The sequence below is a fragment of the Myxine glutinosa genome, chromosome 8 (assembly GCF_964187855.1).
Source record: "Myxine glutinosa chromosome 8, kmMyxGlut1.1, whole genome shotgun sequence".
In the NCBI taxonomy this organism is placed as follows: Eukaryota; Metazoa; Chordata; class Myxini; order Myxiniformes; family Myxinidae; genus Myxine; species Myxine glutinosa.
Genome location: NC_136268.1, coordinates 967,122 through 990,346, shown reverse-complemented (window position 1 = coordinate 990,346; position 23,225 = coordinate 967,122). Strand labels below are relative to the sequence as shown.

The following is a 23,225-nucleotide window of genomic DNA, read 5'->3' as shown; positions in this document are numbered from 1 at the left end:
CCCATCCCCAACATCTTACATTCTTTATGTGAAATTGTATCTGCCAATCTTTTGCCGAATCTATTAAAATAAATGCACTTTCCTGAATCTTATCACTACCCTCTCCGCTACTTTACCTCCAAACTTAGTGTCATGTGCAAATTTAGAAAGCTGACTCTGAACCCCACTGTCCAAATCATTGATGTAAATTATGAATAACAAGCATTCTGAGTATTGCGCTGCAATACATGTCCCCTACCAAAGTTCAAAGTGCCATAACTTTGTCAAAAATGATCGAATATGCAAATTGATGCACGGTTGATGCTGGTTTTCAAACTTGATCTGAGGTATGCTGAGACACATGTGTGTCACGCCTCACCTCGTTGATAAGCCCGCAAGGTCGCTCCGTGGAGCGGCCTGCACGTATTGCACTGTGTGAATTATATAATTACCAACTCACGGTCTGAGGTACTACCGATTCAAGAGATATCCATTTTTAAAATATTTTCGTTTAATTAACGATATCTGCCAAACCACATGCCCTATCACAAATTCCAAAAGGACATTTTAGTAGACTGACATGCTGAACAGATCTGTGAAGTTTCCCCTCGATTGGATCAAAAAATGAGGGAGGGGCTCGGTTTTAAAGGTTCATGCTTAAAAACGTCATAACTCTGAAACCATGTGACGCATGACGTCATGCCCGCTGACTTTTTTGTTCGTCATGGGTATGCGATTCTGCCTGCAAAGTCTGGCCTCGATCTGTTCAGCCGTTGCAGAGAAAAGGGGGTTTTCGTGTTTTCACGAAAAACAATATGGCGGCCGAACCATGTGACCTGTGACGTCATAATTACCATTAAAATATTCTACAGACCGAGTCCCCCCGACGGTGGAAATTTGATCTCAATCGGTCCTATTATTGCAGAGAAAATCTTTTTTAAAGGAAATTAAAACTTAAAATGGCACTGAGTTAAGGATCATCAGAATTATCAGAATTCCCAAAGTTCAAAGTGCCATAACTTTGTCAAAAATGATCGAAACGTCATGAAGTTCGAACTTGATCTGTAACTTATCATGAGGAAACCATGTGCCAAGTTTGAAATCATTAGCATTGAGCATTTAGAAAAAAAGTCCGGAAAACTGTTCTTTGCGTGACGGACTGACAGACGGAGGGACGGCGTGCAAACCTCTAGTCCCCTCCGGTGTACACCGGTAAGGGACTAATATAATGGTCCCAGGACTGATCGCCGAGGTATTGCACTCCCTTTTAGGATATACATATGTATAGTCTCTTGCCAGGTAGCGTGTGGGAGACAAACAGCACGATATAATTATAAAGTTGGCTGTTACCATAAACAAGATAATGTTAGTAAGATAATTTTTGTACACATAAGTTCATCGCTTTAAACTTTCCCTTGTGATTTGCAAGTCCATTTGAGACCTCAAGTTGGATTGAAAAAATAAAAATTTAGCATTCCTCGGGGTCGAAGAAACTCTGTGGCCCATTAAAAATTTGGGTCGCCAATTGTAGAAAAAAAATTCCTACAACAGTAATAAGCTTTCCCACATAAGCCAGTGGCTCTTAGCCTTTTTTGGTGCCCGCACCCCTTCGGTTCTCAGAATATTTTCTCGCACTCCTCGTCAAAACTCAATGACTTAGGACAGGTCCAAGAATTAAAGACTTAGAATTATAATCTCAGCACTCCTTTACCAACTTTGTAATTGAACAGGTCGGCATGTTTCACAATCCCAAAAATGACGTTTCGCACCCCCAGGGATGCGGGCACCCCAGGTTAAGAACCACTGCGCCATTCCATAGGGGGAAGCTTAATAAAATTGCCCTTGGGCCAGCAACTTGGCTTTCCAGAGAGGAAATATATAATTTTCCAAAGTCTGTCTCACCAAAGTCTGTTGTCTACCCAAAGTTTCCATTGGAAAACTTTGAAACAATGGGGCAATTAGAGCAGAAATTTTCTTTCATTCTCAAAAGTTAGTTGCGCAAGACACCGCATGGGTCCCAACTTTCTTTAAATCCATTTTCAGTTTTGGACATTTAAGATGTCGTCTCCCATAAACATATGAACTATATCAGGTGCATTGATAACTAGGAAGTATAAAAATCAGTCGATGAAAGTTTTCGAAAAAAGACATCACATTTGCCCCTTTAATGAAAATTCAAAAAGTGATCGAAGTCGGTGACCTCCATGTGTGCGAGTTTCCTTCATGCGACAATTAAACCCATGCACTTCATGACAGGTTAATTATAATCATTACCCATGATGAGTAATCACTGCTATTCATAATTTACCTCTCATCTTGTGGTTAAACCTTTCATACCTTCGCCTAACGGCAGACCCTAATCCCGACGCGCCAAAAACCGAGGGAGTTTTTCTGACATGTTTTCTCTTGTGATTTGATCTGGCCAGCTTTTGGAGTCCATTCCTCTGGCAACCGGGGCTCAAAATGGTTGCTGTTTGTTCAGTGACGTTTCCACAACTGGCGAGTCTATGGTTCGACTGTACTATTTTGTGTGCTGCCAAGAATGCCCGCAAGGTTCTCTGACCAAGAGCTATTACAGCAAGTCGACACCCTCGGGGCTCACTGCCAGGACCGACTGCAAGTCGATGCCCCCCAGGGCACTCTTGCCAGGACCTACTGCAGCAGGTCTACGCCCCCAGGGCACTCTTGCCAGGACCTACTGCAGCAAGTCGATGCCCCCAGGGCACTCTTGCCAGGACCTACTGCAGCAAGTCTACGCCCCCAGGGCACTCTTGCCAGGACCTACTGCAGCAAGTCGATGCCCCCAGGGCACTCTTGCCAGGACCTACTGCAGCAAGTCGATGCCCCCAGGGCACTCTTGCCAGGACCTACTGCAGCAAGTCGATGCCCCCAGGGCACTCTTGCCAGGACCTACTGCAGAAAGTCGATGCCCCCAGGGCACTCTTGCCAGGACCTACTGCAGCAAGTCTATGCCCCCAGGGCACTCTTGCCAGGACCTACCGCAGCAAGTCGATGCCCCCAGGGCACTCTTGCCAGACCTACTGCAGCAAGTCGATGCCCCCAGGGCACTCTTGCCAGAACCTACTGCAGCAAGTCGATGCCCCCAGGGCACTCTTGCCAGGACCTACTGCAGCAAGTCGACGCCCCCAGGGCACTCTTGCCAGGACCTACTGCAGCAAGTCGACGCCCCCAGGGCACTTGCCAGGACCTACTGCAGAAAGTCGATGCCCCCAGGGCACTCTTGCCAGGACCTACTGCAGGAAATCGATGCCCCCAGGGCTCTCTCACCAAGACGACGACAGGAACCTGCCTACAGTCGATGCCTCCAATGCTCCTTCACCGTTTCTGCAAAATAATCTCCCTGGTGAGCTGATTCATGCTCCTTGAACGCATTCAGGGTGCTTCTACCCGAGCTCGCTGCGCCACTCGGCCAATGCCTCCGGGGAGTCTTCACCGTGCCCAGGGATTATTACTAGCCAGCATGGCTTTTCAAGCAGCCGTGGTTGAAACGGTCATCTTTCTTCTGATACGCAGTCGGCTCGGAACATTAAGCTGCGTTTCCATCAGCCAGCATTTGCTGGTCGACATTAACGACCCCACAAACTATTTGTGTGAGCAGGCAACTTGGTGAGATTCCAAATTCCTGCCACAACATTCAGGGAGAATGAATCAGTGACACAACCTTACAAATGATACATCGAGCTGTGTATAAGGCAAACTTTTCCAAAAGGTAAACGAATGTCGGAAAACAAATCCTTGCTTTCAACTTCCACCTTGTCTGTTCCCTTGAGCTTTCTCCTACACACCATCTGGCTCCTCCTGTCGGTAGAAAAAGGCCAAACGGCAGGAAAACTGATGTGCACCATTTGTGATAGACCCATCACAGTACAACAAGCTTAAAGCCACTTCACCAATATCCTTACTGTCAGTACGAGTTGGACCATCGACAAAGAGACACAACAAACCAAGCCAAATTGAGGTGCACGCAAAACCATCAAAATGGCCAAAGAAGGAAACACAGGAATATCAGAGAGAGGAAACGTCCACTTCCGGTTGGTGATGCTGAAAGCAGGTAAAAGAAAAGCAAAAAGGAAACCACAAGTTCGAGTAGAGTGACGAGATCATGTAGATGTTGTAATTGTGCGAGGCACGGCGGTTTGGTCCGCATCCCACATCCCGCATCCACGGTGCGCGATTTAGGGTACAGATTCCATGTGCCAGATTAACCTCGTGCAGTGATGCAAACCCACGCCCGATAGCTCCGATTGTCCAAGGCCAGGAAGAGCGAGTGGGCAGTGCACCGTCACCGCTCACATGCAGCGAGAAACGCTGCCTGCACTCCTCTTTAGAACATCTCTGCCTGCACTCGTCTCTAGAACATCGCTGCCTGCACTCGTCTTTAGAACATCGCTGCCTGCACTCGTCTTTAGAACATCGCTGCCTGCACTCGTCTTTAGAACATCGCTGCCTGCACTCGTCTTTAGAACATCGCTGCCTGCACTCGTCTTTAGAACATCGCTGCCTGCACTCGTCTTTAGAACATCGCTGCCTGCACTCGTCTTTAGAACATCGCTGCCTGCACTCGTCTTTAGAACATCGCTGCCTGCACTCGTCTTTAGAACATCGCTGCCTGCACTCGTCTTTAGAACATCGCTGCCTGCACTCGTCTTTAGAACATCGCTGCCTGCACTCGTCTTTAGAACATCGCTGCCTGCACTCGTCTTTAGAATATCGCTGCCTGCACTCGTCTTTAGAATATCGCAACATGAAGCGGTTAAAATGTGGTGGAATTCTACATCACCTTTCACAATACCGAGGACAATGCAAACCTGCAAAACTTACGCAGATCTCCTCCCAAATCAGGTAAGCAATTGTAGAACGGAGACAGGATCCTCCACGACTTGGAACTTGAAGTGCGGACTTCCCTTCCCTCCCCCCCCCCCCCCCCCACCCCCAAATAGAAGACTTTTCACACGTGTTCCCGAAAATAACCTTCATGCGAAATTAGAGTATTGTTGAATCATTATGATGCAGTTTACACCAGCCCTCAGAATTAGTGCACCAATGGGCAGAGCAGAAAGATTAGTTCAGCGTGGCAAAGTTCCACAACCATAACTGTAGGAGGAACCGGATCCACAACCAAGTGAGGTGAACTCAAGACCATACGAATAATCAGGAATTCCACAAAGCTTTGTCACGTTGCTGCACAACTTGCTATCAAATAGAACTCGATGGATGCTTCCAGGCAGCAGATCAATGAGCAAAATGTGTAACAACAGTAATGAGTGGATTTTAGAAGCTGCTGCACTCTCCCATCAGGTGCAGGTACATCCTGCGCTTCCTTTTGGCCTGACAAAACTACAGTCCTAACACTAGGCCCGCAGTCCATATACTAGACCACTTACAAACTCGTGATGAAGTTTTTACTGAATTTATCATCACCATCTGCCTGGCATCTGGGGGCAAATTACGTTAATGGAGAATTAAACGTGCACTCCCACATTGCATTGCATTGATAGGGAAAAAGGGGTTGGGGTAGAGGGAGAGTGCGGAGTAGTTCAACATCTGATCATCACCAATAGCTCAACTGATGTCGAGCTGTGTCTCTCTCTCTCTCTCTCTCTCTCTCTCTCTCTGTCTGTCTCTGTCTGTCTGTCTGTCTCTCTCTCTGTCTGTCTCTGTCTGTCTGTCTGTCTCTGTCTGTCTCTCTCTGTCTGTCTGTCTGTCTGTCTCTGGCTGTCTGTCTCTGTCTGTCTGTCTCTGTCTGTCTGTCTCTGTCTGTCTGTCTGTCTCTGTCTGTCTGTCTCTGTCTGTCTGTCTGTCTCTGTCTGTCTGCCTCTGTCTGTCTCTGTCTCTGTCTGTCTCTGTCTGTCTCTGTCTGTCTCTGTCTGTCTGTCTGTCTCTGTCTGTCTGTCTGTCTCTGTCTGTCTATCTCTGTCTCTCTCTGTCTCTGTCTGTCTCTGTCTGTCTCTCTCTCTCTCTCATCGGTTTTGCCAAAGCAGCCGAATGGAAAATATTACACAAGGTTGTTTGCCTTTGCCTTCCCAGTGGCAGTAAAGGTAGGAATTTGTAATTTATTCAGGTTATTGAAGATACTGATCTACTCTTCACCGAGGTAACTGAAGGTTCTTTAATGTTCGTCAAGTAATGCTAGCAGATAGGACACCCGGCTTAACACCCACAAAGGATGATGCACATTGCGATGCAACCCCTGCCTGCGAAGCACCAATTGGATAGTTTAACGTTGCTATAGAAATCAAACCCAGGCTATACAGTTCAAAGATAACAAAGTGACATATACAATGAATGAATGATCGTTTTTAGGCCATTTTCCCTGCTAGAGCGGGGGTTAGCCTTGCGGGCCCCATGACAATCATGGTTCCCTGTTTGAGGCAATGTTTTTATGGCCGGATGCCCTTCCTGACGCCAACCCTTAGTCGCCTATTACTTAGTCGCCGTCCATATACGGTGTACCTATTCTAAACCGGGGTACACACCGGGAATATATATAGTTGTGGCTAAAAATATTGGCACCCTTGCACTTTTTTCAAATAACTCACAATTTTCTCGAAAAATAAGTTGCAAAGTAATAATAATAAGTAAGTAATAATTAATAATTAAGTAATAATAAATTAATAAATAAGCAGAGGCCTACAGGCCTAATGTGTTCGGCCCAAAGGAAAACCAAGATGGCAGCTATATCATTTCATCTTGTGCTAATTGGTGCATGGATTCAGGTGACAGATGTGGCTGCAGTCCTGCAGATGTCTGACCAATGGGTGCACATTTCAAGAATCAACCTCCAACAACAACAAGAGCAACACAAAGCTCTTGTAGACCTGCACATATCTCAGGTAATAAAATCTTGTGTCCCAAACCCATACCTCTCTGTTCCCACCTTTCCCAGTCGAACCCAACTGCTCCTGGACTCTGTGTCCTTCTCTCCTGACAAGGTGGAGAAGTTTTTGTCAAACCTCGACTCTGATTCTGCAACTGGACCAGACGGCATCAGCCCACGGGTCCTATAATCCTGTACTGCTGCTCTATCTCACCCTCTCTCTGTTTTTTTTCACCCTCTCTTTTGCTCAACGTCATCTGCCAGCATCTTGGAAATCAGCAAACATTACCGCTTTACACAAAAAAGGTGCAAAAACAGATCCTTGCAACTACAGACCAATCAGCCTGCTCCCAATTATCAGCAAAGTCATGGAATCCATCATTGCTTCGGACATCAAATCCTTCCTCTTCTCCAATGGCTTGATCTCCGATCATCAATTTGGAATCAGACCAGGTCATTCTACTCTGGACATGCTGCTTCTGCAGTCTCAACAATGGATGGAGGTCCTCAATGCCAAACAGGAAATCAGAGCTGTCTCCCTTGACATATCACGTGCCTTCGATACGGTCTGGCACCCAGCTCTGCTCACCAAACTCTCCTCCTATGGTATAAATGGAAATCTCCACTCATGGCTTGCGGACTTCCTCTCTGGTTGTCGTCAACGTGTGGCCCTGAATGGATTTCTCTCATCTCCCCTTCCAGTTCTGGCTGGAGTTCCCTTAGGTCGTGTTCTGGGCCCTGTGCTATTTCTGGTTTTCATCAATGATCTCTCCGACTCTCTGGAAAATCCTCTCTATCTCTTTGCTGATGACTCCACGATCTGCCGCTCCATTCCTCATCCCTCAGATCGGCAGTCTGCAGCCTCTTCACTCTCTGCAGACCTGGACAAAATCACAGACTGGTCAAACAAGTGGAACATGTCTTTCAATCCTGACAAATCTCACACTCTTACGACGTCTCTCCGAAAAGACCGACTGGAAAACCCTCCCATCTACTTTCTCAACAATCCTCTCCAATAGGTTCTGTCGCTCAAGCTTTTGCGTCTCACTATCTGCCATGATCTTTCTTGGGAAAACCACATTTCCAAGCTGGCCTCCAAAGCCAGTCGCCGACTGGGCATCCTCCGTCGTGCGAAGTCCTTCCTTGGCACACCTGAGCTCCTCACCATTTTACAAGGCTTTCACCCGCAGCTCAATGGAATACTGTTCCCCCCTCTGGGCTGGTGCTCCTGCCTCACACCTAGCTCGGCTTCACGCTGTTGAAACCAAAGATTTCAGAATCATTGGAATCTCCTGCGATGAAGCTAACTCCGAGGGCCTTTCACTCACTCACCGCAGGCAGGTTGGTGATCTTTCTGTCTTCTACCGACTCCTCTCCGACCTTGCTCCCCCAGCTCTCTCAGTGCTCTGTCCCCCAAATATTCCTACAGGTCGCACAAGATCTGCCTGCAACCCTCTTATGGTTAAACTGCCAAAATCTAGGCTCTCTGCTCACCTTCACTCTTTCATTCCCCTTTTCTCCCGCCTCTGGAACAAACTCCCCCACTCCCTTCAATCCCACTCCTCCCTCCAGGTCTTTAAAACAGCTGTTCACCACCATCTCTTATCTTCCCCCATCCAAAACCTTGATCTTTTCTACCCCCGCTAATTCACCCCAGATGCACTTTTTTTTTGAAATTCCAACATCTTTCCTGGAAGTCCTTGCAGTGTCCATATGTTTTATACCTCTCCCATCTCCCCCCAAGCCCTCCCCCTCCCAAATTTCTCTGAATGACCCTGCTCTCAAATGTTGTGTTTGTGTCCTTCCCCTTCTCTCCCAATCTTGTCTACCGCTCCCCTTATTTTGTGTTTAATGTGTCGGTTTGACTTTTTGTGTGATTAATGTTAGCTCTTTCATGAGCCTCGACCTTGTATACAAAAAAAAAAAAATTGACTAAAGTATTTGGTCTCCACAATTCTTTATTTCACTGTTAATATTACAGAACCTTTGATTTTGATTCAGAACTTAATTAAATCAGTCTTCTCCCAATGATCAGCAGAGCCATGGAGCCATCATTGCTTTGGATATCAAATCCTTCCTCTCCTCCAATGGCTTGATCTCCGATCATCAATTTGGATTCAGAACAGGTCACTCTACTCTGGACATGCTGCTACTGCTGTCTCAACAATGGATGGGGGTCCTCAATGCCAAACAGGAAATCAGAGCTGTCTCCCTCGACATATCACGTGCCTTCGATACGGTCTGGCACCCCGCTCTGCTCACCAAACTCTCCTCCTATGGTATCCATGGAAATCTCCACTCATGGCTTGCGGACTTCCTCTGTGGTTGTAGTCAATGTGTGGCCCTAAATGGATTTCTCTCATCTCTCCTTCCTGTTCAGGCTGGAGTTCCCCAAGGCAGTGTTCTGGGCCCTGTGCTTTTTCTGGTCTTCATCAATGATCTTTCCGACTATCTGGAAAATCCTCTCTATCTCTTTGCTGATGATTCCACTCTCTGCCGCTCCATTCTTCATCCCTCAGATCGGCAGTCTGCAGCCTCCTCACTCATTGCAGACCTGGATAAAATCACAGACTGGTCAAACAAGTGGAACATGTCTTTCAATCCTGACAAATCTCACACTTTTACTATGTCTCTGCGGAAAGAGCAACTGGACAACCCTCCCATCTACTTTCGCAACAATCCTCTCCAATAAGTTCTGTCACTCAAGCTTTTGGGTCTCACTATCTGGCATGATCTTTCCTGGGAAAACCACATTTCCAATCTGGCCTCCAAAGCCAGTCACCAACTGGGCATCCTCTGTCGTGCGAAGTCCTTCCTTGGCACACCTGAGCTCCTCACCACAAACAAGGCTTTCATCCGCAGCTCAATGGGATACTGCTCTCCCATCTGAGCTGGTGCTCCTGCCTCCTCACACCTAGCTCGTCTTCACGCTGTTGAAACGAAACCAAAGCTTTCAGAATCATTGGAATCTCCCACGATGAAGCTGATTGTGAGGACTTTCACTCACTCACCACAGGCAGGTTGGTGGTCTTTCTGTCTTCTACCGACTCCTATCCAACCTAGCTCCCACAGCTCTATCTGTGCTCTGTCCACCAAATATTCTTACAGGTCGCACAAGATCTGCTGGCAACCCTCTTCTTGTGAAACTGCCAAAATCTCGGCTCTCTGCTCACCTTCACTCTTTCATTCCTCTTTTCTCCCACCTCTGGAATAAACTTCCTCACTCTCTTGAATCCCACTCCTCCCTCCAGGTCTTCAAAACTGCTGTTCACCACCATCTCTTATCTTCCCCCATCCAAAACCTTGATCTCTTCCACCCCCGTTAATTCACCCCAGATCCACCTTTTTGAAATTCCGACTTCTTTCCTCGAAGTCCTAGCAGTGTCCATATGTTTTATACCATCCCACGCCCCCCCCCCCCCCCCAAGCCCTCTCCCTCCCACAGATCTCCCAATGTCCCTGTTCTCTGCTGTTGTACTTGTGTGCTTCCCTCTCTCCCGCTCCCTTTATTGTATGTCCGTTTTTTATTTTGTTTTTTTTTGTGATCGACGTTAGCACTTACAGGAGCCTCAATCTTGTATACAAAAAACAAAAACAAAATCTGTTTCATTTATATTAGACCGAGTAGACTGTTCAACGAGTAATCATGTTTTGTTTTGCACCAAAAAACAAGCATAAACTCAGTTGTTTGTTGCAGGTATCGTTCTTCAAAATGTGCCCAGGGTTTCTTCACCACTCTGTACATCATCCTGTCTGATGGATTCCACTTTGAGCTCAGTAAAAACAAAATACACTTTCAAAAACCACCTCCATGATGTCAGGCAAAAATAACGCACTGCAGCGTGGAGCATGTCTTGCGTCCAAGCTCGTACTTTGGTGTTACCTTCACTCAGCCAAATAAATCATGTGATCAAAGTCCATTTTATACAATTACATCTTATGACGTCACGAGTTGAACAATTCCTTCCAGGAAATGCAGCAAATGCAGCATATAGTTGGAAAAACAAACAAAAACACAATCCAAACAGCCGTTGGGACCCGAAAACATCGGCACACTAGCAATGTGCCCTTCACGTTTACTGCTTCCTCGTATCACGAGAAACAAAACCACCTCAAACAAGGCAGCTCAATCGTTTGGAGACAGCCGATGGGACACAGAGGATTACTCGAGCATCATGGAGGCTGTCGTGATGGCAACGGCATCATTAACACAAGGAATTTTGGTAGTTTGCGGAAAGAAGTTAAAAATTGCAGGCCACTGCCATTTGATTATTTCGTATGCAGCACATGGCTCCTTGCTACATCATTACTGGCAGCGCAACTGTTCCGCTGATGCAATTCGCCCCGCAATTTAGAGCGGAAATTTGTTCAAGGTGCCGGTAATAACACCTCCTCTTCATGAAAGACCGTGGGATCTTTAAGGTGCACCAACGAACAGTCCACGTCCACTGGGATGTGGGAAACAATGCTCAGGTGCTTCCAACTACAAACCACGGTGGATGGAAAGGTATGGTCTAATTACAGTGCACATACAGTCGTGGCCCTGCCCTGCCACGTGGCCCTGCCATAAAAATTCCCTGCTTGTCGTAAAAAGGCGACAAAAAGGGTTGGCGGCAGGAAGGGCATCCGGCCGTAAAACATTGCTTCAAAAAGGGGACCGAAAAACAACAACAACCACGGTCCCCGAAAAAGGCCAAGCCCCGCTTGTGGGGAAAAATGGCCTCTAAAGGTGGTTTTTATACAGTCGTGGCCAAAAATATTGGCACCCATGCAAGTTTTTTCAATTAATGCGCCATTTCTTCCAGAAAATTGTTGAAATCCAAAAATATTTTGGTATCGACAAATGTATTTCTTTGGTTTGCAGTGGAAGAAAACAAAAAAAAGGTGTAAAAATTACTAAATCTTAGCTTATTCCACGCAGAAATCCTAAAATGGCCCGGACAATATTATTGGCAACTTTTAGAAGTTGTTAGAAATAATTAGATTTCAAGCAGGTGATTCTTCTTTACTTTGGAATTGAACTCACCTGTGGTGAGTTTCAGGTGCCTGCAATATAAAAATCACTCATTCAACCATTTTGAATGGAGAAAAGGAGCCTTTCTGCTGTTTTGTGTCACTGTGTGTACCGCAATGAGCATGGAGAAAAGAAAGAAAACCAGAGAATTATCTGAGGAGGTCAGACACAAGATTGTAGCCAAGCATGGACAATCTCAAGGATACAAGTCCATCTCTAGAGACCTTGATTGGGTTCTATCTTTGATTGGTGAACCAATTCAGTGATCCAGTATGAAAATTATTAAAATTTCAGGTCAATTGGATGAAAATTGATGATTTTGTATTGACCTTTGACCTTATGACCAAATTATTAATTTGCCTTCTCCATATTCACAAAATAAAGCTTTGCTGAAAATTTGATGACAAAATTCAAATGGTTTAAAAAAAGGTAAAAAAGTTAAACACGTGATTGCAAAAAGCCCATCTCCCGCCGCACAGGGGACGGGCTAACAATGATCAATCTTGCGTGAATATCAAGGCGAGTATCAAAGTGGCAAAACAAATGGTATAGTTGTGAAAATCCAAAAATTAAGGCGCCGTTGAGTACAGCTGCGGAGCGGAGTGCGCAATGGTCAGGTCTCGACCACAAGGTGGCCTTCATCCGAGATTGTGTCGGCATCAGCGATGATGAAAATGACGTTCCGTCTCACATCACGATATTTGTTGCAGTCACATGATGGCCCCTTCGCTCGGATATATGCTTCGCACCTTGAATGATGTGTTCCTGGACCGAGATACTCAGTGGTTTGAACTGTCGAACCTGAGCCTCGATTATTGCTCAAGAACACCCGACAGTGCTGTTCTGAGGCTCAATGAATGAACCGACTCGTTACTCGTTTATCAAGATTCAACATGGATGGGAATGAGATAGCAAATCACAATGGTACCTAGATCTTAAGGGGCTCTCAGGGTTCGGGATGTTTCATTCATCCATTCTGGACTTCTTCCATAGGAATAAAACTGGATTCTGAAGGTCAAGACAACTTTGACTTCTTATTAAAGAGAAATGCCCTGAAACCGATGTCGTGGGTGTCACAGCATTAGTATTTAATGGGATCAGAGGCATTGGGCTGGAAGGACAGCCAGAGAGACCATCACTCGTCTCTGCGCTGTCACCTGGGTTTCAATGTCGATCCAGCTATAAAGTATCACCTTGGTCTTTCACACACGTGGTGGGAACGACAACACAGCTGTCGCACGAACAACAACCCCACAACACAGCGGTCAGGCGAAGCACAACACGACAACACAGCGGTCGCGCCAACAACAACCCCACAACACAGCGGTCAGGCGAAGCACAACACGACAACACAGGGGTCGCGCCAACTACAACCCCACAACACAGCGGTCAGGCGAAGCACAACACGACAACACAGCGGTCGCGCGAACAACAACCCCACAACACAGCGGTCAGGTGAACCACAACACGACAACACAGCGGTCGCGCGAACAACAACCCCACAACACAGCGGTCAGGTGAACCACAACACGACAACACAGCGGTCGCGCGAACAACAACCCCACAACACAGCGGTCAGGCGAAGCTCAACACGACAACACAGCGGTCGCGCGAACAACAACCCCACAACACAGCCGTCAGGCGAAGCACAACACGACAACACAGCGGTCAGGTGAAGCACAACACGACAACACAGCGGTCGCGCGAACAACAACCCCACAACACAGCGGTCAGGCGAAGCACAACACGACAACACAGCGGTCAGGCGAAGCACAACACGACAACACAGCGGTCGCGCGAACAACAACCCCACAACACAGCGGTCAGGCGAAGCACAACACGACAACACAGCGGTCGCGCGAACAACAACCCCACAACACAGCGGTCAGGCGAAGCACAACACGACAACACAGCGGTCGCGCGAACAACAACCCCACAACACAGCGGTCAGGTGAATCACAACACGACAACACAGCGGTCGCGCGAACAACAACCCCACAACACAGCGGTCAGGCGAAGCACAACACGACAACACAGCGGTCGCGCGAACAACAACCCCACAACACAGCGGTCAGGCGAAGCACAACACGACAACACAGCGGTCGCGCGAACAACAACCCCACAACACAGCGGTCAGGCGAAGCACAACATGACAACACAGCGGTCTCGCGAACAACAACCCCACAACACAGCGGTCAGGTGAACCACAACACGACAACACAGCGGTCGCGCGAACAACAACCCCACAACACAGCGGTCAGGCGAAGCACAACACGACAACACAGCGGTCGCGCGAACAACCCCACAACACAGCGGTCAGGCGAAGCACAACCCCACAACACAGCGGTCGTGCGAACAACAACCCCACAACACAGCGGTCAGGTGAAGCACAACACGACAACACAGCGGTCAGGTGAACCAGAACACGACAACACAGCGGTCGCGCGAACAACAACCCCACAACACAGCGGTCAGGCGAACAACAACATGACAACACAGCGGTCAGGCAAACCACAACACGACAACACAGCGGTCGCACGAACAACAACCCCACAACACAGCGGTCAGGCGAAGCACAACCCCACAACACAGCGGTCGTGCGAACAACAACCCCACAACACAGCGGTCAGGCGAAGCACAACACGACAACACAGCGGTCAGGCGAAGCACAACCCCACAACACAGCGGTCGTGCGAACAACAACCCCACAACACAGCGGTCAGGCGAAGCACAACACGACAACACAGCGGTCAGGTGAACCACAACACGACAACACAGCGGTCGCGTGAACAACAACCCCACAACACAGCGGTCAGGCGAACAACAACATGACAACACAGCGGTCAGGCGAACCACAACACGACAACACAGCGGTCGCGCGAACAACAACCCCACAACACAGCGGTCAGGCGAACCACAACACGACAACACAGCGGTCGCGCAAACAACAACCCCACAACACAGCGGTCAGGCGAACCACAACACGACAACACAGCGGTCGCGCGAACAACAACCCCACAACACAGCGGTCAGGCGAATAACAACACGACAACACAGCTGTCGCGCGAACAACAACCCCACAACACAGCGGTCAGGTGAACCACAACATGACAACACAGCGGTCAGGTGAACCACAACACGACAACACAGCGGTCGCGCGAACAACAACCCCACAACACAGCGGTCAGGTGAACCACAACACGACAACACAGCGGTCGCGTGAACAACAACCCCACAACACAGCGGTCAGGCGAATAACAACACGACAACACAGCTGTCGCGCGAACAACAACCCCACAACACAGCGGTCAGGTGAACCACAACATGACAACACAGCGGTCAGGTGAACCACAACACGACAACACAGCGGTCGCGCGAACAACAACCCCACAACACAGCGGTCAGGTGAACCATAACACGACAACACAGCGGTCGCGCGAACAACAACCGCACAACACAGCGGTCAGGTGAACCACAACATGACAACACAGCGGTCACGTGAACAACAACCCCACAACACAGCGGTCAGGTGAACCACAACACGACAACACAGCGGTCGCGCGAACAACAACCCCACAACACAGCGGTCAGGTGAACCACAACACGACAACACAGCGGTCGCGCGAACAACAACCCCACAACACAGCGGTCAGGTGAACCACAACACGACAACACAGCGGTCGCACGAACAACAACCCCACAACACAGCGGTCAGGTGAACCACAACACGACAACACAGCGGTCGCGCGAACAACAACCCCACAACACAGCGGTCAGGCGAAGCACAACACGACAACACAGCGGTCGCGCGAACAACAACCCCACAACACAGCGGTCAGGCGAAGCACAACACGACAACACAGCTGTCGCGCGAACAACAACCCCACAACACAGCGGTCAGGTGAACCACAACACGACAACACAGCGGTCGCACGAACAACAACCCCACAACACAGCGGTCAGGCGAAGCAAAACATGACAACACAGCGGTCGCGCGAACAACAACACCACAACACAGCGGTCAGGCGAAGCACAACACGACAACACAGCGGTCGCGCGAACAACAACCCCACAACACAGCGGTCAGGTGAACCACAACACAACACAGCGGTCAGGTGAACCACAACACGACAACACAGCAGTCGCGCGAACAACAACCCCACAACACAGCGGTCAGGCGAACCACAACACTATAGTGAGTCGAGTGAACCACAACACTATAATGAGTCGAGTGAACCACAACACTATAGTGAGTCGAGTGAACCACAACACTATAGTGAGTCGAGTGAACCACAACACTATAATGAGTCGAGTGAACCACAACACTATAGTGAGTCGAGTGAACCACAACACTATAATGAGTCGAGTGAACCACAACACTATAATGAGTCGAGTGAACCACAACACTATAGTGAGTCGAGTGAAGCACAACACTATAATGAGTCGAGTGAACCACAACACTATAGTGAGTCGAGTGAACCACACTATAATGAGTCGAGTGAACCACAACACTATAATGAGTCGAGTGAACCACAACACTATAGTGAGTCGAGTGAACCACAACACTATAATGAGTCGAGTGAACCACAACACTATAGTGAGTCGAGTGAACCACAACACTATAATGAGTCGAGTGAACCACAACACTATAGTGAGTCGAGTGAACCACAACACTATAATGAGTCGAGTGAACCACAACACTATAGTGAGTCGAGTGAACCACACTATAATGAGTCGAGTGAACCACAACACGACAACACAGCAGTCGCGTGAACAACAACCCCACAACACAGCGGTCAGGCGAACCACAACACTATAATGAGTCGAGTGAACCACAACACTATAATGAGTCGAGTGAACCACAACACTATAATGAGTCGAGTGAACCACACTATAATGAGTCGAGTGAACCACAACACTATAGTGAGTCGAGTGAACCACAACACTATAATGAGTCGAGTGAACCACAACACTATAGTGAGTCGAGTGAACCACACTATAATGAGTCGAGTGAACCACAACACTATAATGAGTCGAGCGATCCACAACACTGTAGTGAATAAATGAATGAATGAATGATCGTTTTAAAGGCCATTTTTCCCCGCGAGAGCGGGGGTTAGCCTTGCGGGCCCCATGACAATCGTTCTTCCCTGTTTGAGGCAATGTTTTTATGGCCGGATGCCCTTCCTGACGCCAACCCTGAGTCGCCTCTTACGATGCGTAGGGATACGGTGTACCTATTCTAAATCGGGGTACACACCGGCACCACAACACTATGGTGAGTTGAGTGAACAACAACACGACAACACAGCGGTCGAACAAATTACAACACTACAGCACAGCACTCGATGGAACCACAACACTACAAAATGACTCTGAAGTTCCTTCAAGCAACAGGATATTATCATCTTGAACCCAACGACACAGATCTGCGGACTCCACCACCTACACATTTAGATAAACTGAAGACGTCCTGGGCGAGATATGGAACAGGGTCGGACGATCACGATGAGCCCCAAGCACTCGCCGAGCAGAGACTCGTTTTACGATGTGACTGCGGAAAAAATAGTAATGGGTCAAAATGAGGAAGGTCAAGATGAATCAAGGAGGATAACTACAAGGTGGCTTGGGAGTGTGAGTCATGGCATGTTAGCACGAGACAGATAGAATGGTTCCACGAACACCTCGCACTTCGATGGAAATTGAAAAAACAACAACATTTTAAAAACATAAAACTCATAAATTGAAATTTTTCGTCAAATGTTAGTCTGTCTCGTTTGTTTGTTTGTTTATTTGTGACTGTGAATGTGACAACTCGTGAAACGCTTCCAGCTATCTTAGTCAAAGTTTACCTGAGGATTCCGAAAGAACAAAGTGAGGCTGTCAATGTTATTATATTGGAGTGCCAGGAAACAATATCTCTCCGTTCTCAAGACCGAAATCTCTTAACCGTCTCCCTCCTCCAAATCCTGGTGGTGTCTGGTCAAATCTGTTTCTGGTGTTTGTTCCCCCTCCGTCCCCTCCCTTACCTCAAACGGCTACACAGCTGACTCCCCACGTGAAAAAGCTGAATGCCTCAACTCTGTGTTTGCCTCTAAATATTGTGTCCCAAACCCATCCCTCTCTGCACCCACCGTACCAAGTCGTACCCAGGTGCTCCTGGACTCCGTGTCCATTCCTCCTGACAAGGTAGAAAAGTTTCTGTCAACCCTAGACTCTGATTCTGCAACTGGACCTGACGGCATCAGACCACGGGTCCTAAAATCCTGTTCTTCCGCTCTTTCACTCCCTCTCTCTGTTCTCTTCACCCTCTCTTTTGCTCAAGGTCAACTGCCATCTGCTTGGAAATCAGCCAACATCACCGCTTTACACAAAAAAGGTGCAAAAACAGATCCTAGCAACTACAGACCAATCAGACTTCTCCCAATTATCAGCAAAGTCATGAAATCCATCATTGCTTTGGATATGAAATCTTTCCTCTTCTTCAATGGCTTGATCTCTGATCATCAATTTGGTTTCAGACCAGGTCACTCTACTCTGGACATGCTGCTTCTGCCGTCTCAACAATGGATGGAGGTCCTCAATGCCAAACAGGAAATTAGAGCTGTCTCCCTCGACATATCACGTGCCTTCGATACGGTCTGGCACCCGCTCTGGTCACCAAACTCTCCTCCTTTGGTATCCATGGAAATCTCCACGCATGGCTGGCAGACTTCCTCTCTAGTCGGAGTCTTACGTGTGGCCCTGAATGGGTTTCTCTCATCTCCTCTTCCTGTTCAGGCTGGAGTTCCCCAAGGCAGTGTTCTGGGTCCTGTGCTTTTTCTGGTCTTCATCAATGATCTCTCTGACTCTCTTGGAAATCCTCTCTATCTCTTTGCTGATGACTCCACTCTCTGCCGCTCCATTCCTCATCCCTCAGATCGGCAGTCTGCAGCCTCCTCACTCTCTGCAGACCTGGACACAATCACAGATTGGGCAAACAAGTGGAACATGTCTTTCAATCCTGACAAATCTCACACTCTTACCATGTCTCTCCGAAAAGACCGACTGGACAACCCTCCCATCTACTTTCTGAATAATCCTCTCCAAGAAGTTCTGTCACTCAAGCTTTTGGGTCTCACTATCTGCCATGATCTTTCCTGGGAAAACCACATTTCCAGGCTGGCCTCCAAAGCCAGTTGCCGACTGGGCATCCTCCGTCATGCGAAGTCCTTCCTTGGCACACCTGCGCTCCTCACCACATACAAGGCTTTCATGCACAGCTCAATGGAGGACTGCTCTCCCCTCTGGGCTGGTGCGCCTGCCTCACACCTCGCTCATCTTCACGCTGTTGAAACCAAAGCGTTCAGAATCATTGGAATCTCCCGCGATGACGCTATCTCCGAGGGCCTTTCACTTACTCACCGCAGGCAGGTTGGTGGTCTTTCCGTCTAATACAGACTCCTCTCCGGCCTTGCTCCCCCAGCTCTCTCTGGGCTGTGTCCCCCAAATATTCCTACAGGTCGCACAAGATCTGCCTGCAACCCTCTTATGGTTAAACTGCCAAAATCAAGACTCTCTGCTCACCTTCACTCCTTCATTCCTCTTTTCTCCCGCCTCTGGAACAAACTCCCTCACTCTCTTCAATCCCACTCCTCCCTCCAGGTCTTTAAAACAGCTGTTCACCACCATCTCTTATCTTCCCCCATCCAAAACCTTGATCTTTTCTACCCTCGCTAATTTCACCCCAAATCCACTTTTTTGAAATACCAACTTCTTTCCTGGAGGTCCTTGGTGTCCCTGCGTTTTATACCTATCCTGCCTCCCCCCAAGCCCTCTCCCTCCCACACATCTCCCGATGTCCCTGCTCTCAAATGTTGTGTTTGCGTGCTTCCCCTTCTTTCCCCATATTGTCTACCGCTCCCCTTTTTATATACTTTGTTTGCTTGATTTGTTTGTTTGATAAATGTTAGCTTTCACGAGCCTCGATTCTGTATACAAATAAATATATATATATAGATATATATACATATATATATATATATACAACAACAACAACAACATGCATTTTAAAGGCCATTTTCCCTGCTAGAGCGGGGGTTAGCCTTGCGGTCCCCATGACAATCTTCTCCATTTTGCCCTATTTTCTGCATCTCTCCTTGTTAACCCCCTTGCCCGCATTTCTTCTTCCACCATCTTTAGCCAAGTCTTTCTCGGTCTTCCCCGTCTTCTACTTCCTTCTACATTCATTTCCATCACTCTTCTCAACCAGTCACTTTCATCCTTCCTCAACACATGACCAAACCATCTCAACCTGTTCCTCTTCACAGCATCAATCACAGGCTCTATTCCCATCATCTTTCGCAATTTATCATTTGTCTTCCTCTCTCTCAACGATACTCCGCACATCCGTCGAACCATTCGCATTTCCACCCTTTCCAACCTTCGTTGCTGCTCTACGTTCATTACCCATGTCTCGCTCCGATAAATCATAACACTTCTCACACATGCAGCATACACCTTTCCCTTCAGCTTCAACGACACTCCCCTCATCATCAGCACGCCACTCAATTCCCGAAACTTCTTCCATGCACATCTCACTCGAGCAACCGTTGCCGAGTCTGATCCACCTTCTCCATTCAGCATGTCTCCGAGGTAGCAAAATGTTTTCACACCTTCCAGCTTCACGCCATCTCCAAGATCCAACTCAACATTTCCTCCATCTGCAGTTCCCTCTGTGCACACCTTACATTTGAATGTAGCTGCCACACTGGTTAATGACCCTCTCAGACCACTACATTTTTGATGAACCCACTCAGCGCACATTGTACACTGAATGGAGTTCACTCCGACACCCTTCCTACACACAGCACAGGGCCACTTCCCAGTTCTTTCCACCTCACCACATGCTTTACCACTTGCCATCACCTTCGTCTTTCCGATATTCACCTTCAGACCTTTTGTCTCCATACATTCCTTCCAGGTGTTCATCTTTTCCTTCAGTCCATCCATACTTTCCGCAATCAACACCAGATCATCTGCATACAACAACTCCCACGGTAAACCCTCCTTTACGTTCTGAGCCAGCACCTCCATCACAGCTACAAATAGTAGTGGACTTAGTACCGACCCCTGATGCACTCCCACCTTCACCTCAAACTCACCACTGTTCCCGTCCTTCGTCCTTACAGCTGTGCGTGCTCTTTTGTACATTGCCATCACTACTCTGATCAACCATTCCTCCACTCCTAACTTCCTCAATGCCCATGTCAATACTTTGCGTGGAACCCGATCGAATGCTTTCTCCAGATCAACAAACCCAAGAAACAACTTCTTCCTCTTCTCCATGTACTTCTCCTGCAACTGCCTCACAATGAAAAGCGCGTCTGTCGTTCCTCTTCCTGGCATAAATCCAAACTGCATTTCGTCGATCTTCACTTTCTTCCTTATCCTCCTCTCCAACACCCTTTCCAATACCTTCATTCCATGCTCCAATAACTTTATCGCTCGGTACGAGCCACACTCCAGAGGGTCACCTTTCCCCTTGTATAGAGGGACGAGGGTACTCAGTTCCCAATCCACTGGAATGCGGCCTTCTTTCACCACCAGATTACAGATCTCTGTCATTCTCTTCACACCCCAACTTCCTGCTGCCTTCAACATATCTCCCACAACTCCCGTCGGCCCTCCCGCTTTTCTACCCTTCATTGCTTTTATCGCTTCCTCAACTTCCTTCTCAGTTATCTTCTCTGCCGGTCCTGAAACTGGGTTACTCTCTATGTTGCCATCCCATTCATTCTCTGTATTCAACAGCATTTCCATGTATCTTTTCCATCTTCCTTTAATTCCATCTGGGTCGACAACGATTTGTCCCACTTCATCCTTCAAGCAGCTCACCCCCATCACATCACACCTCTCTTTCGCTATCTGCTTTGCAATCCTGAATACCGCTCTCTGACCCTCTTCCGAATCCAAGCGTTCTCCGAACATTTTCCTACATGCCTCCTGCGCCTTTGCTACCTCTTTCTTTGCAGCCTTCCTGGCTGCCTTATAACTTTCATGCTCTGCTGTTTCTGCTCCCTTACCCTTCGCCTTCTGCCACTCCTTGAACTTCTTCCTCTTCTCGTCAATCGTCTTTCCAACTTCATCATCCCACCACCATGTTTCCGAGTGCCTTGGTGGTCCTTTTGTCCATCCACATACCTCACTAAAGGCTCCCAACAGACTAGCTTTCATTGACATCCAACCACTTTCAAGCTCAACCACATCATCCTCGACCCTACTCAGCCTCTCTTTTAATGCCTCCCTTACTGTCACCTCTTTCAACCTCCACACCTTCATTCTCGGTTGGTACTTCACCCGCCGAGCTCTCCTCGCACCTTTCACCCTTACGTCGCAGACAACCAAGTGGTGCTGTGAAACAGCCTCCTCCCCCGGGATCACCTTTGTGTCTCGGAGGTGCCCCCTATCTCGCCTACGCACCATCAGGTAGTCAACGGTTGTCGTCGACCCACCTGACGTGTATGTAACAAGCTTATTATCCTCTTTCTGGAACTGAGTATTACAAATCAACAAATCAGCTCCATCAGCAAACTCCAAAATCCTTTCACCTTCTCCATTTCTCACACCATATCCGTAACCCCCATGAACTCCTTTAAAACCATCCATACTCCTTCCCACATGTCCATTTAGGTCTCCTCCTACCACAACAACTTCCTCATCTTTCACGTTTTCCATCAGCTTCTCTATCGCACACCAGAACTTGTCCTTCTCTTCATCGCTCCGACCAACCTGCGGAGCATATCCCGAGATGACGTTCACCAAGAGCTTTCCAATCATCATTTTCACCATCATCAACCTATCACTCACTCTAGTCACACTCACCACACTGTCTACAAACTCCTCAGAAAACAGGACACCAACACCATTCACGCCCTCCAGGCACCCTTGCCACACAAACTTGTATTTCTGTCCCTGCCTACCCTTCACCATTCTCACACCACTTCCCTTCCATCTTGTCTCTTGCACACAACATATGTCCACTCTTCTTCTAACCAATACTTCCACCACTTCTCCTGATCTCCCTGTCATTGTCCCTACATTCCATGTCCCAAACCTCAGAAACCGATCTCCACTTCGGGCTGTACCCTGCCCACATGTAGTTGTAATTGTCATGGTTCTCTTTTTGAGGCAATGTTTTTTGTTTTTTTTTATGGCCGGATGCCCTTCCTGACACCAACCCACTTAGTCGCCTCCTATGACACGCAGGGATACGGCGTACCTATTCTTATCCAGGGTACACACTGGGAAACGTTTAAAACATGGAAATCCTGGGGGGGGGGGGGGGGGGGATCACCGCTGCGGTTTAAACATATTTAAAGAAATATTTCAACAAAACCATGAAAACAATCTGGG

At 47.9% G+C, this 23,225-nt stretch overlaps 1 protein-coding gene across 3 annotated transcripts in view; it reads right to left on the bottom strand.

Annotated features, from left to right (window-relative positions):
- Nucleotides 1-23,225, bottom strand: part of LOC137432257 (pleckstrin homology-like domain family A member 2) — a 42,673-nt gene that overhangs the window by 11,529 nt on the left and 7,919 nt on the right. The gene's annotated exons all lie outside the window — the stretch shown is intronic.